Genomic DNA, 17,693 nt, shown 5'->3' with positions numbered 1-17,693 from the left:
TCGGTTGTTTTAAATCTTATTAGTATTGTAATGATCAAGTCAGGTGCTCTCTCAAAAATCAAGAGTGTGTCTTTGGAAAAGGACACAGATAAAAATGTGCTGATGAAACTATAAGCTGGTTCTTAACAGAAATATCCTTGGGCAATAAGCCTACATCTTTCAATCAAGGAACACTTTTTTTTCAAAAAGTGCCATCTTATGCAAATTCTTTTTTTTTTTAAAGAGTGAAAATTTAAATGCTGTTGAGCTTCAACCCAATAGCCTTTACTCTTGAAGACGATTATATAACTATATCGCTTACACTGAGTGACTGTGTGATTGTGAAATCTCTGTGGCTCCCACTCCCTTTATACAGTGTATGGACAGGTAAATAGAAAAATGAGGACAAAAAGTAAATGAATAACAGGGAGGGATGGGGGTTTGGGATGTTTCAACTTTTATTATTCTTTTTTGGTGTGTGGTAGTGAAAATGTTCAAAAACTGATTGTGGTGATGAATGCACAACTATAGTATGGTACTGTGAACAGTTGATTTTACACCATGGATGATTGTAGGAAATGTAAACATATCTTAATAAAATTAAATTAAAAAAAATTTGAATGCATTACACTTAAGGATTTTTCAAGTGCCTTTTAGGTGGGTAAGTGCAGTGTGGGTGTGGAGGAAACAGCCCTGCTTAGCCACTAGCCATTCACTAGTCATAAGCTTGGGAAAGTCACATCATTTCATTAATTATAATACTTTTAAAAATCAAGTAAACATTTGGAAGTAATTTAGTCTGCTCCCTCTTTCTCATGAATGAGGGAATTGAGGCTCATTGGGTTGAAGAAACTGAGGCAGCACTGGGCTAGTCATTGGCAATACCAAGCTTAGAAATGATGTCACGGGGTCTTAAATGCAGGGTGGTTTCCCTTATTCTTTGCTGCCTGACTTGTCTCAGTTTCCTCATCTTTAGAATGCTCTGCCTTGCCCATTGGTGTATGGTTAAGACAAAAAAAAAAAAAAAAGATGACACATGAGAAGCTCGGTAGCACCTGGTATTTATTGCACCTATGGATGTAAAAAGTCAGAAGATACCACAAAAAGATGTACAGGAGAGTTGTAGTTCTTTATGTTCTTTCTCTATCTCTTTTTGCATCTTTTTATTCCCCTACTCATAATAATAGTCTACATATTATAGTAAAGCTTATAAATTAGCATCTTTGATGTTGCAGAGAAGACATTTATACCTTGAACATCATCTGTGTGTTGACAGCTTTGGTGGGTGTTGAGAACTTTGGTGGATATTGACCACTCAAGGAAAGGGGGAGTGGAGATTAATATTTATTGAATAGGTTATATATATAGCATTATATAAATTATTATGTATGCATATTGCTTTTTTGTATGACTTATTTAATGTAACCCTGAAGTTAGACATTATTGCCAATTTACTCAGGAAAAAAGTTGATAAGCCTTAAACAGATTGTTACTTTGTCAAGTTTATAAAGAAAATAAACGATCAGTGGAAGCCTGAGTCTGCATTTTTCTGACTCTCAAGTTCTAGCCCTTTCCATTATACCCTACTGACTCCTATGTGTGAGTGGTTTTGCTTTGAAGGTGCAGTGGAACAGATACTCTATTGGCAACTAACATTTCCTGAGTAGTTGGTATCTCGTGGCACTGATCGAGGCCCTGACAAGTATGTGTATTACCTCGTTCAGTTTTGCCTCATTTAGTTCTACCACCACCCCTCTGCAAGGAGGTTCTATTAGGCAAGGAGGTACATTTACCTGCCCGACCCCACCTAGTTGTGAGTCTGTACTCACCTTGTTCTTTCTCCTGTCCCATGGCCACGTCCACGTGAGCCCTGCTCTCAAGCCTTTGTTCTAGTAAAAGAGATGAGTTTCTTTGTGCATGTTTTAAAACAGAGTTTGTCAAACTTTTCAGACCTCAGCACCTAGTAAGAATTCATTTAAAAATTTTCATCATAACACATGCACATGCCTGCTCATGCACACACACACACACATGCACACACACACACGTGCACACACACACACTATCACAGGAGCAGAAGCTTCATGAAGGAATTCTTAACCTAAGCCTAGAGCATGGTTTTTGACCCTCAGTAATGTCAACATTTTGAGCTGGGCAATTCTTTGTCATGGGGCCTGTCATGTTTGTGGTTGAGTGTTTAGCACATCCCTGGCCTTTACCACAGGTCAGTAGCATCTCCCCATCTCCCCCCACCCCCCAAGCTGTGACAACTAAACATATCTCCAGACCTTGCCAGATGCCCCCAGGGAGCAAAATCGCCCCTGGTTACTACTCACAGAGATGACACACTCTCCTATTTTCTATACCATTCTATATTACGTTCCATGTATTTATTTTTTTTAAAGAACTGATTGTGTAACCTACTACATTGATTTCTTGACCCGTGAATGGGTCTTGACCATCAGAAAAACACCGTTATGGGATTGTGGGGTTAGGGGAGTGTTTTTTTAATAAAAGGAGAAAATTGAAGACAGGAGAGGAACCCTATCATAAATGGGCAAATCAAGAACCCAAATTTGAAAATAAAAGTTCAGAACTCAGAAGGTCTAGTTCACAGGGATGGGACATTTCAAAATATGAGATGGTAGACTGTTAGGGAGACCTGGTGAAGTGTTCAGAGATGAATTCTTCTCCCGAACATTTGGGGGAGGGGGTGATATAGCTGTAAGGAATGCACTTAGTCCTCCCCCTGCCTCCCCAAAGTGTTGAAACACAGGTGCCTTCAAGATCTGGGAATGCAAAACGATAAAAGGATTTTTTTCAGTGAAGGATTTATTTGCAAATTCTATCCATAAAAAAGACGAATGACTTTATAAAAAATTATAACAAGTTAATATAACCAGAAAATCTAGGAACAGGAGGTTTTTCTCTTCTCCTCAAAGGGGGGGAGAATTGTTAGAAAATTTTATTAGAATCATAAGTTTGAGCAACCTGAAAGCATGCTCAATATGAACACTAAACTAGTGGGCCTTCATCAGTCTTCACAGTTGAGATATCAGAGAAAACTGAGCTCCACTGTAAGCATCAGAGGACTTGGAGAAGCAGCTGGAGCATGGGTTTGGAATCATATAGATCTGAGTTTGAGTCCAGGTTCTGCCTGCTTGCTCCTATGACTTGGCTCAAATAACTTAGTTCCTCTGAGCTTTACTTTTCTCATTTTAAAGTAGGTATTATACTATCTGTCTCAAAGCATGTAACTGAAGTGATCGTTAAAAGAAATAACCAGCACAGTCCCTGCCTGGCATATGTTAAGTCTTTAGTACGTGTCCTAAAATTAAAAATGACCATTATGATGGATGGGTAGCATCGATATTCAACCCAATTCTAGACATGACTGTCCCTCAAAGTTTGCCCAGCGGTTGCTGCCCCTTGGTACGGGGTATAGTACTAAGAGCCACATTTCACACCAGTTGCCCAAATGAGATTTTCCCAGAAACTGCAACTGATGAGCGGAAGCCAGTGACACCTCAACCGCCTCAACGGTGAGAAGCTTCTTCTGGCTTCCTCAGGAACGAGCCTCAGTGAATCATCACGGTTCTCGTTCTGAAGCAGTGCCTTGTGGAGAGAGATCTTTTGAAAATGAGCTCTGAATGCCTGATGACTTTAATTTAGGTAGCCACTCATCTGCTTAAAGGGATCTCATGGTGGTTTACCACTGTGTTGGTGGGTGAAACATGTATGGTACCCGGCTATCTACATGAGGAGAAATTCAGAAATGGCATTGTGTTAGTAGTACCTTTTAAAAAGCATGCTGTAAAAACTGACATTAAACAAAACAGGCTTCCCATTGGATATGCATCCAAGAAAAGACACCTGTCAACCTGTCGGCTAAAGCACTGGGTGATGGCTAACCACTTGTACTCATGGGTTTGTCCAACAGTGTTGCTTAGAAACCCCACGTTATCAAAGAGAGCCTCACGTCTGGCTGGAGGAGTTCCCAGTCAGTCGGTTAGTAAAGATAATTTGCAATGGAAAAAAAAAAAAAATCTAATATCTGTTCCAGAATTTTTTTCTCTATTTTTTTCATACTTGAGGCGGTAATTTTGGAGGCAGAATAGTAGAATTGGTTGATAATTCCTTCTATGATATGGATGATTAAATGGGGTATTGGTGAATGTATTTTCTACGCTGTAAAGTAACTGTGTATCTGTAAAGCTTGTCAAAATAACTAGCAAGAAGATAGGGCAGTCTTAAGAGAAAATGATGAAAGTTGGTGATTAGAAAAATGATTCAGTCTAGAAACATCTGGAAAGTGCAGATAGGAAGAGACCCTAAAAAGTGCCAAATATATCTTCCACCTGAGCGTTAACTTAGGCCACTAGTTTCTGAAATATTTTATCATCATGATAAATACCACTTTAGATTTGCTTCTCAAAGGACATTGATATGTTTTGGTAAAATAACAACCTTTGTGCTACCATATTTAGAAAGGCCTCTTTTGTGTTAAGATGCTTTGAGAAAGCCAAAAGCCTGCACATCTACAGGAAACACAGAATCAGTAACACGGACCGAGACTTGAAGCCTTATGGAATCACCTAAGCCAGTGGATTTAAAAACTTCTTCTCAAACTGTGAAACTCATAAAAAGACCTGTCTTTGGAAAGCCTATTATATAAAATAGATAAAAGCAAAGCTGCTCTAGAGATGATGGGGCAGGGATAGGGGCAGATAGTGGATTCCCATCCATTCTCCTTTCTCCATTCTTTCAGGCACTCTTCTGGTTTGCTAAGGCTGATGGAATGCAATATACCAGAAACAGACTGGCTTTTAACAATGGAGATTTGTTAGCTTACAAGTTTACAGTTGTAAGGCCACGTGTGCAAATGTCCAAATTAAGGCATCAGCAGGACAATATCTTCTCTGAAGATCAAGTACCAGCGAGCTTGGGCTCGTCTCTCACCTGGGAAGGCACATGGTGGCATCTGCTGCTGCTTCTCTCCCAGGTTTCATTGCTTCAGCTTCTGGCTTCAGTGGATTCCTCTCAGCTTCTCTGGGATATTTTCCTGTAAACTTCTCTTAATTTCATCTCTATTTTTCTGTATGTGTTTGATCCTCTTATAAAGGACTCCAGTAAAGGATTAAGACCCACCTGGAATGAGTTGGGTCATATCTCAACGGAAACAGCCTAATCAAAAGGTCCCACCCACAACAGGTCTGCACCCACAGGAATGGATTAAAAGAACATGAATTTTTCTGGGGTATATAACAGCTTCAAACTACCACAGGTACCAAACCCTCACTTTTCAGCCCTTGATCCAGTGCACCTGACTAGTAATCTGGAGCTGGGCTTTGTTTGCTGTGGGATTTCCTACGGATCCACCTGAGTGGTGTCAGTGAGGAAAATGCCAAGACTCAGGAAATCGTCTCTATATATTTGGCCCTTTCCATATATTTCCATATATTTGCTACATAGATAGTGTGCTATAGACAGATTTATAGATATAGATAGATGTATGTATATCTATGTACAACTGGTTGGTGGGAATGAACATCCTGAAGAAATTATTTGTAGGACTAAGTAATTTAGTGAAACTTGTCATCCACTCATATCCTCAATAGACTTCAAAGTATACATTTTCAGCAAATGCTTTCTTCAAATCCAGTCCCTGGCCCACAAATAAAAACTCCCAGATAATTATGGAATGTTCTATTTGAATTCAGGTTAGCAGGAATTGAAGTCTAATTCTCCTCTATTGACAGTCCTTGCCCTTCTCTTCTTGTATGCACAGATCAGTACCACGAGTCCATCTCCCCAGTATTTCCCTTCTGTGTGAATATATTCATGTGAAAAGGAAAGTGATGCTATTTAAATAGATTATTCATGAGTTAAAAAGTTATATAAATATAAATACATGTATACATATATATATATATACATATATATATATATATTTTTTTTCTTTTTCTTTGTTACCACTAGCCACCAACATTTGACAATCTGGAGTCCCAGCTACTTTCATAACTAATACCAAGGCTTTGTGGCAAATTCTGAAAGTTGTGGAATGTCTGGGGACATCTGAAGTGAGTTGCCCTTAGAAAGGCCTAGGCTCAGCGTTCTTATATTAACTTCTGGGATAGAGTGGTACTTTCCTTTGCTCAACGAAGGAGAGTTTGAGCCACAAAAGGGCAAACTGATTTGCACTTAGCACCCATCCCTGCCTTCTTGGGATCAGCTTATAAAAAGAGTAGAGAGCTTTAGAAACCACCAAAGGGAGACATTTCTACCTGAAGGCACATAAGTACTTTTACTGCAACCTGCAAGCCTTTTAAAGTGATAAACTGTAATTGAAACTTGGCTCACTTTTCTTCCCTTGGTAAGAAATAGCACTCTGCCAGTTTGAACTTTAACAGTCTCAGCTGTTTTGGAATGGTGTAATCACATTGTTAGATCCATTTTGCAGCTGGACGGGTGAATTATATTCATTCAAAAAAGAACATCAGTTTTACCTGGTCGACTCCAGTTTTCCACTCACATGGGCATATATTTACCTTTGGCCTCGACCAAGGAAATCTTTAATCCTGGAGGAAATTGTTATTGTTATTATTCTGGTGCTCTGTACACAACATGCCTTTCTCTGAGGAGTTCTGGAACCAGATGGAAAGGGGGATTATATTGGGAGTGTTCTCATACACACTGAGAAAGTCTTGCATATGCAGCAATTTCAGTTTCTATTTCCGAGAATTTTATCAGGAGTCTTGATAGTCATTGTGGACTGAAAACAATTAGTCACAGTTGTGGAGATCTCTTCAAGTTCACGATCAGAACAGCCTCACTGGGAAAGCCACGTCCGAAGACGAAAATCCTGGCTGTGCTGAATAGAGTTTTTAACCAGACAATGGCATCGCAGTCTGAGGCTCAGGAAACATGACAATTCCTTTGTTTAATCAAAGTTCTTTCCAGCTCTCAAGTGCTTGCTTCTTTGCCGAGCTTCCTTATATTTCCTATCTGATGGATGATGTAATTGGTGTTGAAATCTTTACAGCTGATCTGAGCAAAATGTTTTCCGCCAGCACTACAGCCAAACAATGTCATTCTTCTTATCAATAACAACAACAACAAAATCTGAATTTCTCTGAATCGGAAGGATTCAGTTTTCCTTCATTCCAGACAGCACAGACAAATGAATTCTTACAGATTTGAGAAAGCAGGACTTCAGGGATAAGGAAACAAGCCCACAACTGCCTAGAGAGGTGTTGGTGAAAACCTGTTTAGTCTACTTTTAAGAACCCTTTTTTGTGACCCCTGTTTTGTTTCGTGTCACCTTCTGGTTGCACCATGTTGCATGAAGGAATGGTGCGGTGGGGAGACTATTCAATAAATACTTAGAGCTGTTTGGGTTGGGGCGTGAAGAGGATGCAAGCAGAGCAATTCCTCCTGGGTTGGTCGTGGGGTAAGGAAGGTGATCAGGCGATGCTTCGGAGAGGAGTTGTGCTGGTTTGAATCTGTTATGTACCCCATAAAAAGCCATGTTCTTTAATGCAGTCTTGTGGGGGCAGACCTATTGTGGGTGGGATCTTTTGATTAGATTATTTCCATGGAGGTGTGACCCTGCCCATTCAAAGTGGATCTTGATAAGTTTGCTGGAGTCCTTAAGAGATCCGAGAGCCAGCACAGACCCAAACACCTGGAGATGCAGGCAGAGAGATGTTTGGGGTTGCTAAGCTAAGAGATGAAGTCCAGAGTTTGCCCCAGAGAAGCTAAGAGAGGACCCCCAGATGCTTAGAGAGAAACACCCTGGGTGAACAAGCAAGGATGCACTGGAGCCAAGAGAGAGAAGCTAAGAGAGACAAAAGCCCAAAGGCATTTTGGAGAAAGTCATTTTGAAACCAGAACCCAGGAGCAAAGGATCAACAGATGCCAGCCACATGCCTTCCCAGCTGACAGGTGTGCCAGACACCATTGGCCTTCTTTCAGTGATGTTATCCTCTTGGTGATGCCTTACTTTGGACACTTTTATGGCCATAGCACTGTAACTTTGTAACCAAATGAATCCCCTTCATGGAAGCCACCCCATCTCTGGTATTTTGCATAACAGCAGCTTTAGCAAACCGGAACAGGAGTCTAGGAAGCCTGGCAGGTTCGTAAGGGAGGGACAGATATTCCACCCACTGCAACTGGGTGGACAAAGGCACAGAGACATAAAATTGTCTGGGATTCAATAACTCAGGCAGTCCTTAAGCCCCACGGACACTGTATATTAACTCTGTAGTCTTGGGTTTTTAATTTAACCTCTTAAGCTTCAGTTTCCTCATTGGGAAACAGGAAATAATATCCACCTTGCAGAGTTGTTAAGCAAGGTCTATCGTAAGAGTGAAATAAGTTATATATATATAGCTCAAGGTTTTGTGCATAGCACTCATAACGGAGATGAAGTAAAGGTTGGTTCTGGTCTTTTCCTCTACTTTAGTCTTGGACACAGCAGAGCGGGAATGTGGGTTTTGGTCGTTGTTGGTTCATCTTCTTCATTTCGTTCCATTTCTCTTCTTCTCCATGGCTCTGGCCTCCTCTGCTTTGCTGTTACGTGTTCACTCTGGGCTCATGGTGGGTAAGCTGTATATAAAGCCTTCTCCCCTCTGGCTGCCTGGGGCCACACGGCAGAGCTAGTTTTCTTGGTTCTGTTTGTTGGGGCCTTTGTTTCTTCCCTTTCTCAACCAGCCAAGGTCTCCTTGTGCCTCTACCTGAACTTGTGGGTCATAGAATCAGACGCATGGAAGTTAGGAAACCTTCCCTAAACAGGTGGATTTTATATTGCCTCCTTTTCTTTTGTTTCCCAGCAGGGCCATCAAAGAGCAGGCAGTGAACAGTGGCTGGCTTTTTTATTCGGTCAAGCAGGAGGTTGGGTATTGGGCTGTAGACTTTTCCAGACTCTACTGAACCATAAGAACAGTTATGCTGAAACAACAGGTCCAGAAATATATGCAGAAACAGCCTCCTAGAAACCCTTTTGGTTAACCTTCTCTACTCTGGAAATGAAGTAGATCACAAACGTGCCGTGGGCATGTTCTCTGTTTCGCTCAAATCTTATATATATATTTGGAGCAAAGGTCATCTGAGGGGAAAGACAGGCTGGTTCCATTTCTCAACTCTGTTCCTTGCCTGTGTTCAGGTCAAGGATTGAAAAGAAACCAGGGAAAGCAGCTGTTTTGACCTGTGGGAGCAAAAGTGAGCTGGCTGTGACTTCTCTCTCAACAGATACCTCCTTCTAATAATTTGAAAACAAAAAGAAGCAGCGAAGGCAGGAAATATGGGCTGTAGACTTCCCGTTCCTGGGTAGAGAGGATGCTATGAAACCTTGGGAGGTTCAGAATCTAAAGCTGTGGATTTACAACCAAAATTTTTTCTTTTTGTTAACATGACTCTGGCCCCATGCCCTGGACTTAAATAGCAGCCCACAGCTGCTGCAAATTGATTTATCCTCTGATGATCGTTGAAGCTGCTGCCTGTAACATCAGAGAGTCACTGCTTTTCAGGCTGTTTTTTAAAGACACATTAATTTTTTTTTCTTTAGCTCCTTTCTATTCATTTTGCCATCTGGTATTTGGGGGAGCAAAGTATAGTTAACAACTATTGTTTTGTCGAGTAGAGATCATTTTGAGATGTGTGTGTTTTGGGGAGTCATGGGGAGGATGAACTAGCACGTGTTTACCATCAAACACCCCAAGACACCTGCCAGGCTGGACTGCTAAGCTTATGGCTTTCTCTTAAAAATGTCTTCATGAATCCTTTTTTAGTTATTATGCCTTACCTTTTAAGACAAGTTTAAACAGAAGAGAGGAGAAATCTGCTGTGATCTCACTAATCTTATTCCCTGCCCCATTAGAAAACTGGACAGCAGTTCTTGGGGCTGAGCCAAGACTTGGACACGTCCTTGCAAAGCAGGGAGGCCCCCTTGTGCTTCTCGGCACCGGACGCGGCCACTGAAGCAAGAGCCACAGCTGCTGTGAAGCTGAGAATGGTGCAGAGGTTTGGGCAGGGTACAGGGTTTGAAGTCCAGCAGACCTGCTTTGAGCTCCCTTTCCCTGCTTTAAGCCTTGAACAATCCACATAATGCTTTGGAATCTTGCTTACTTCATTTACAAAACAAGGTCAGCATTAACCACTTCATAAGAGCAGTCTAAGGATTAAGTTAGACGAGAGCAACATCTGGGAAACCTGGCACATTTTAGCCTATAGTAGGTGCACACAGTTTCTATTACCATGGGTACTTTTGATCTGGGATGGAACCAGGCTAACTGGGGTGACAGCCTGTTTAGGAGGGGACATGGCTTCTTTCGGGAGAATCCTCTGCTGCCAGCTTTCCCCCTTGGAGGATGTTTCCCATGAATTGGCCGACTCCACCTGCAATTCCCAATTTAGGAGTCCACTCCCAGGGGCTTCCAGGCCCTTTGGAAAGGCTCAACTGATCTCATTTGCTAACTCTAAGGATGTTTGCCTGCTTGCTCTTGAGAGCAATTTTTAACACCCCCAAGGGAGAGGCCACATGGATAAAAAAGGGGATAAAAGGGGACTACCAGTGACAGCAGTGGAATTCATGTAAGCTCACAACCCACTCTGCGTTGCACGTGCACAGCGGCTGTGTTTCGCTCCCCTGGGCTTGGCGATTTGAGCACACAACCTAAGATTAGAAGCCTTGTGGCCCGGGAATGTTATCCCAGTGTGTGTTCTGTACCACATGGTGTGACTCTAGCCTTCCAGGACTATTTTGAAAGTAGTACTAGAAATCCAGTCACCCATATTCAGTATTGCCAACAGCACATTTCCAATTAAAAGTACAAGTTTGCGGGTATGAATCATGCACTTTGTATAAATTCTGCTACATGATGATTTATTTTCTTGACACCAAATAAATTACCCACAGTGAACTTGGCCTGCATTTACACCACCTAGTCTAGGAATCCTGGGATAACAGAAAGGGAATTGACTGGAATGACAACTAATTTAGTGGGTGCTGAAAACCCCCATATTTTGGACCCCATAGGGCTAATTATTTTAGAGAAAAATAAAGAGTCAAACTAGTTTTAATGAACCAAAAGGCTTTTATAATTCCCATGGGTCCTTTGATATTTAAAAAAGCAAACAAACAAAAAACAACTCACCTAACAAGTGCACTACAAAGGTTAACTTCCCCAGTGGAAACACAGAAGCCCAGAGCCAGCCCACATTTGAGATCCTGAAAGAGGTACTAATTATACACAACCCCCACGGCTTCCAGGCCATGGCCTAGTTCTGCCTGCAATGAAGAAGTACAAAGAAGGAAGCATTTCAAAGCAAGTTTGATTTTGAAACTGACTTACTTGTAATAACCTAAACTGCTACTGGCCCTTTTTAACTACCGACTATCTCTTTAAAAAGAAACTCCATTTTAAAGCCTTATAACATGTAATATACCGCCTTGGATCTGATGTTAGAGACTTGCCTTTCCCTTCTCTTCTACCATTAGATTTGAAGTTGTTCAACCACAGACCTGCAAGCAACCCTAAATGTACAAATGAAGAAACCAAGACCCAGAGAGGTTTAACATTCTGCTCAAAGACACACAGCATATTAGATAGAGCTAAAACCATATGGGAGAGCAGCCAGGCTCCCTGAAAATATTCTGGCTAGCACTCTTTTTACCTCCTGTGCTAATTTGGAAATATTATGCTCTGCCAAAAGCCATATTCTTTAATGCAATATTGTGGGGACAGATGTATTAGTGTTGATTAGGTTGGAATCCTTTGACTGTTTCCATGGAGATATGACTCAATCAACTGTGGGTGAAACATTTGAATTATTTCCATGGAGATGTGGACCCTGCCCATTCAGGGTGGATCTTGATTTAATCACTGGAGTCCTATAGAAGAGCTCACAAACAGAAGGACCTCAGAGCAGCTGAGAGTGACATTTTGGAGATGGCCACTGAAAGCAGACTTTTGCTGACACTTTGGAGATACTAGCCCAGTGTTTGCTCCAGAGAAGCTAAGAGAGGACAAAACACCACAAAAGCAACATTTTGAAGAATGCACAGGAGCTAAGAGAGGAGCTGGAACCCAACCCGGTATTAGCAGACGCCAGGCACATGCCTTCCCAGCTAACAGAGGTTTTCTGGACGCCACTGGCCTTCCTTCAGTGAAGGTATACTCGTGTTGATGCCTTAATTTGGACATTTTCGTGGCCTTCAGACTGTACATTTGTAACCAAATAAACCCCCTTTATAAAAGCCAATCCATTTCTGGTATTTTGCAAAATGGCAGCATTAGCAAACCAGAACACCTCCCCCACTAAGCCCTTGTTGCACAAAGTAGCTAGTCTGTGGGCCAGGATATCAGCAACATATAGGAGCTTGTCCCAAATGCAGAATCTCAGGCTCCAGTCCAATCCAATTAAATTAGAACCTGCATTTTGGGGTAATTGACCACCTCAGTGAAACTAGATTAAAAAAACAAAAGAAAACAAAACAATAAAACAGCAAAACAAACTCCTAATTTGTATCCTGTTAACTTCTGTGAAAATAACTTATTTTTCTTTATCTCCACACAGTGAACTCCACACAGTGACCTCCCCTCTCACTGCCACCCCCATACACACACACTTCCACTTCCAGCACTTCAAACATTCAACTGGCCACTAAGTGCTTTGCCTTTTCTCCATTGAGTGTCTCTCCACAGTGGGAACCCTCTCTTATTCCACAGCTCTGCACCCCGAGTCTGCCTGCCTTGAGTCTTCCTCTAATCAACTGACATCAACACTGGTTTTTATTAAATGACCCATTCTCTACTCAAACCCTTCAATGGTTTCCTTCCTTCTAAAAGGGGAAGCGCAAACTCCTTAAAATGATGTGAGGATCGCTCATGGTTTTGGCTCCTCTTGAGTCGTCGGTAGATGGTTTCTGATTCCATGAGTGACTTGAACTGCTCGCTTGCCTAGAAATTGACACAGAAGTGGGAGTGGTAGAGGAGGAAGACAAGCTCACTCTGGGAATCAAACCAAGGGATGTTGATTTGATGCTGCCTCAGGGTACTTAAGAGAGCAGAGCCAGGGCAGCCGGATGCAGCAGCAGTGGCAGCTCCTTCTGCCCTTCTTTTTCTCCCACCTGACCCAGCAGAACAAAGTGCCCCTGGAAGGAGATCTGGTCACCAGCTCCAATCCCAGGAGGACATCAAGCAATCATGGGACAGGGCTGTTCTAGATTCCCAGCTGCTGAAACAAAGACCATACCATGGCTTGGCTAAAAACAATAGGAATTTATTGGCTCATGGTTTTGAGCTAGAAGAAGTCCAAAATCAAGGCGTCAGAAGGCGATACTTCTTTCCAGAAGATGGTGGCATTCTGGTTTGGCTGCCAGCGATCCCTGGTCCTTGGGTTTTCTGTCACATGGAAATGTACATGGCGGCCCCTCCATGCTTCTCTCTCCGTCTCACTTCCACTCTGCCTAGAAAGGACTCCAGTAATGTGGATTATAGCCCAACCTGATTCACTGGGTCCACACCTTACCTGAGGTCACATCTTGTAAAGAGCTTATTTACAATGGGTCCACACCTACCGCAATGTAGACCAAGACCAAGAACACGTCCAAACTGGGGTAGGCAGTTCAATCCACCACAGGAGCAAAACATGGACTCCGCTAGGAGCAAGCTGGGGCTGTGCAGGAGGCTTCTTTGTTCTTGCACAGGATAATAACAGTGTTCAGGGGCGGAGGTGCCATCATTACCAGAGAGGACCCTAAGGCAACCACCTTCCCTCCTGCCCCAGCAGGTGGCTGAGTGGAGGTTGCACCTCCACCACCTCCATCACCCAGTGGCAGCTCTGCAGATCCTCTGTTCAACTCAAACACTCTAGGTGCTGGCAACACCATCTAGGAAATGAGTTGCCACAAAGTCTGGCCAGAAGTTACTAACTCCTTGAACAGTTTTACATTTAGCTTCATTAGTTCTTTTCCAATCTGGATTATAGCAAAATCTTTTTAAATAGAATAATAATAGGGACCAGGGCAGGGCCAGTTTGGTGGACTGAAGGGTATATAATCTGTCAGGCTCTCTTTAAGAAAATGAATACAAAAATTACAGACACAAGATGAAAACAAATGTTTATTTAGAATGAGAAAAGAAACCAAATTTTAAGAAGTTGAAGAGTAGCGTTACTATCACAGAGTTTAGAAAATTATCATAATATTTTCATTAATTAACTGCTTGACATCTCTATAATATTCTAATTTCTACAATTTTTGACTCATACCCGATGATATATTTCTTCATTGAACAACAATTCCAATTGCTTTAATATAAAGAGGAGAAGGGCAATTCAGTCTTCTTTTAGCAGAGCTAATTAAAACGTATATTAATTATTGATAACTGAGATGCATAAAAGTGCAATTCCATACAAGACAAACTCACTGTTTATAACATTGCTACAGATTTGCACCTTACAAACAACGGGTATTCGGATAAATTGTATTTTGTTGGATTCCTATAAACACAGCATGGTGCACTTATCGATTATATTCTCACAGGAGAAAGCTTCCATTTTCATCAGGCAATGATGAGACATGTATCCTCTGTTTGCAACTTTCCATGTCTGATGACAGAAGAATTTTCCACAAACTATAGCTTCTGGCTCCACACATTCCAAAGCGTGTTTCTTCTCCACGACCCACCTACTTCTGGAGCCTGAGGCCGTAAGACGCTTTCATAATGCCATGTGGTGTCTTTTCCTGGACTCTCTTGTAACGATGCTAGAGGAGTCTGTGTAGGGTAGCAGGACAATTCCCGAAAGCTGTCCCTACACCAGGAAGTCCACAATAACTTAACTCTACATGGGACTGGGAATCACATACACAAATCCCAATAAACCCAAACTAAATGTATTCCCAACCAACTTCTCCAAAACTCCAAAATTCACAAGCCAGGCCAACAGAAGCTAAGAGAGGACATGTGATTGGGAGGAGAGAGGAGTAGAAAGACAGAGTAAGTGGTCGTAACTGATTGCAGTTAAAATATCTTTCTTTGGTCATTGTTTCAAAAATAGTAATTTTTTCCAAGCATGCAAAAGCACTGTGAGGTCCCCTCCCAGGGCCTCAGAAGCAGCCTATGAAGGAGAGAGGTCTGAAAGAGTAAGCTTTTTCTGGTAAATTTCCCTTTTGATGGAGACTTCAAAAAACAATGTACAGAAAAGTTGGGTTGAGGTTTGTGTTTGCGTAGTAGACATTTTTCTTATGGCACAGTGACTATTGCAAGAATTATGTAAATTGCCTGGGCAAAACAAACTTTTTAAGCTCTTTAGAAGTCCTATTTACATACCAATAGTTGATATGCTAATTTCAACTTATTCTCAACTGTTCTTTGGAACAAGCCCTCTAACGATTTCTACATTTACCTAAAAATGAATATGAGCACATACCATAAAATGAAGGTTTATTTAAATAGGAATATAGAACGTTGGTATTGAAAGCATCCTCGGAAAGTATAGCCCACGGGAAAAGACACTGAGTCCCAGCTATTTCTAAAGTCCTATTTAGAAATCGTAAGTATTTATCGTAAGGTAAGTACTCAACTGCTGAAAATCATGGCAACGAGGCCGGGTCTCAGGTAGGAGAGAAAAGAGCTGCTGGATTCACATATTCTTCTACCCTCCAATACTAAATCTCTGTCATGGCGGGGTTGGCTGTGCTTAGGGAGAGGAAAACAACTACAACATAAAACCAAATCCTTGTGTCATTTGTGGTGGCTGTGTGGCCCTGGTGTAAAGAAAATGGGATGGTGTGAGATGAAGAAGTTCCATCTTCTCAGAACTTTAGGTCAAGCCAGCCTGCAGAAAAGAGATGGGGAGAGCTGGCAGGCCACGGTGACTCTGTGCTAGGGCTGGCCAGGATTCCAGAATCCATATAAGGAACACAGCTCTGTGCCTTCTGAGTGTCTGTGTGTTTGGGGGGGTGGGGGATGTCAGGCGGCATGGGGGAGGTTGGGGGTCAGGGGAACTGGGAAGGAAGTGAGGGGTGCGAAGTCTTTCTTCGGAGAAGTCTTGAAATGCTCCTGGCCGCACATCCTGCCTCTCCTGTTTTTGCTTTTTCACTCACTCCTCCTCCTCCTTTTCTCTATTTTCTCTCTCTTGTTTTATCTCTCAGGATCACTAGGGACAGGGGCCTGGTCACTCTGGGACGTGGTCCTTTTTTGCTTCTTCTTCATGCATTTCTAGCTCTGACCACAAAGTTTGCCATGACGGTAGTGTCTGCAAGCTTCCATTTGGTTAACAGAAGTTTTATTTTATTTGTGAAATTCAAGCACGTCGGCACCTACTAGGCAGTAAGGACCACAACAAAGAAAATCTGAATTTATGTGAACAAAGCGTAATTGTTGGAAAGGAAATTATAAAAATGACACATTGATGAATTTTTATAAGCTGTCTCCTTCTGATAGGAACTATACCTAGTGGCTTAAATATAGTAGACATAGGTTGTTGAAAATAAAATGAAAAGGGTGAAACTAACATTTTTGAGGGCTTAATATGTACCAGGGTGATCTCATGTAGCCACAAAACCTTTTGCGGTATGTAGTCTTTTCTCCATTTTTCTAGATGAAGAAAATGGAAGGATAAGTCATATGATTTTGGAAAAGTCACCTAATTTCTTCGTTTCTCTGCTTCCAAAGTGGTGGCAATTCAAATATTATGGAATCATGATAAAAGAAAGGAAATACATCAAGAGCTTTCAAATCAGAAATCACTGCAAACATAAGGCTTTTTTTCTTCTAAAATATAGGAATAATAAGGCCATATACACCATAAAAATAAATAAATAAATGTCTTTTTCAAGTATGAAATGCTTTCACGGAGGGGGCGCCAGGTCAGTGTGACTGAGGCATGTAACTAGTGTGATATGCACAGTCATTATCTTCAAGCACCCTGACACTCTCTGATTGTCCCCCATAAATAAAGTGACCATATAAATCCAGATTTCCCAGAACATCTAGGTTCATTCCTATTATCTTGGTGAAATTATTGATGACACCCCTTCTTAATCTCAAAAACGTCCTGGTACGGACAACAACAAATGACACTGCCCCCTGCTTGTAGTCCTGCCACCCTTTGTGTCTCCTTTTATACTGAGTCAGAACTCAAAGCTAAAAACCCATCATTTGAGCCCACTCATTTTATAGGTGAAGAACTGAGAGGGAAGATGACTGTCTAAAGTTTAGAGTGAATAGAAGGAACAAGATTGAGCCATGGGCTTTGCATCACCTGCTCACTGCTCACCTGCTTCACCTGTTTGGAGAGTTCCTGAACAACCACGGAATGTAGGTGATGGGTGGGCTTGTGGGATTGCAAGGGGGTGGGCTGATAGGAAAACCCCAGAGCATTGAGATATGACTGCTTTGTTTCTGACAAGGTGCTGGCTCCTGTTCAATTCCTTTTAGGAAGTTTAAATCAGTTAAGAGAGGAGATCCTGGTAGGAGAGAGAAAAAGAGGGAGAGAAGGAGGCAGAAAGGAGGGTGTGAGGGAAGACGAGCAGGAAAAATGAAGAAAGCTATTGGATAGATGTAGCCTCTGAGACATTGCCAGGGAATTAAACAGTGATTCTTATTTGGACATTTCTTTGAATTATTGCAGTTACCAAGGAAGAAACCTCAACCAACCATGTCTGAAATGTCAAAATATTGACAAAGGGTTAGCAATCTTAGAAC

Source organism: Choloepus didactylus, chromosome 20 (assembly GCF_015220235.1).
Source record: "Choloepus didactylus isolate mChoDid1 chromosome 20, mChoDid1.pri, whole genome shotgun sequence".
Classification (NCBI taxonomy): Eukaryota; Metazoa; Chordata; class Mammalia; order Pilosa; family Megalonychidae; genus Choloepus; species Choloepus didactylus.
The sequence above is the reverse complement of the archived record's forward strand: the minus strand, read 5'-3'. Positions refer to the sequence as shown.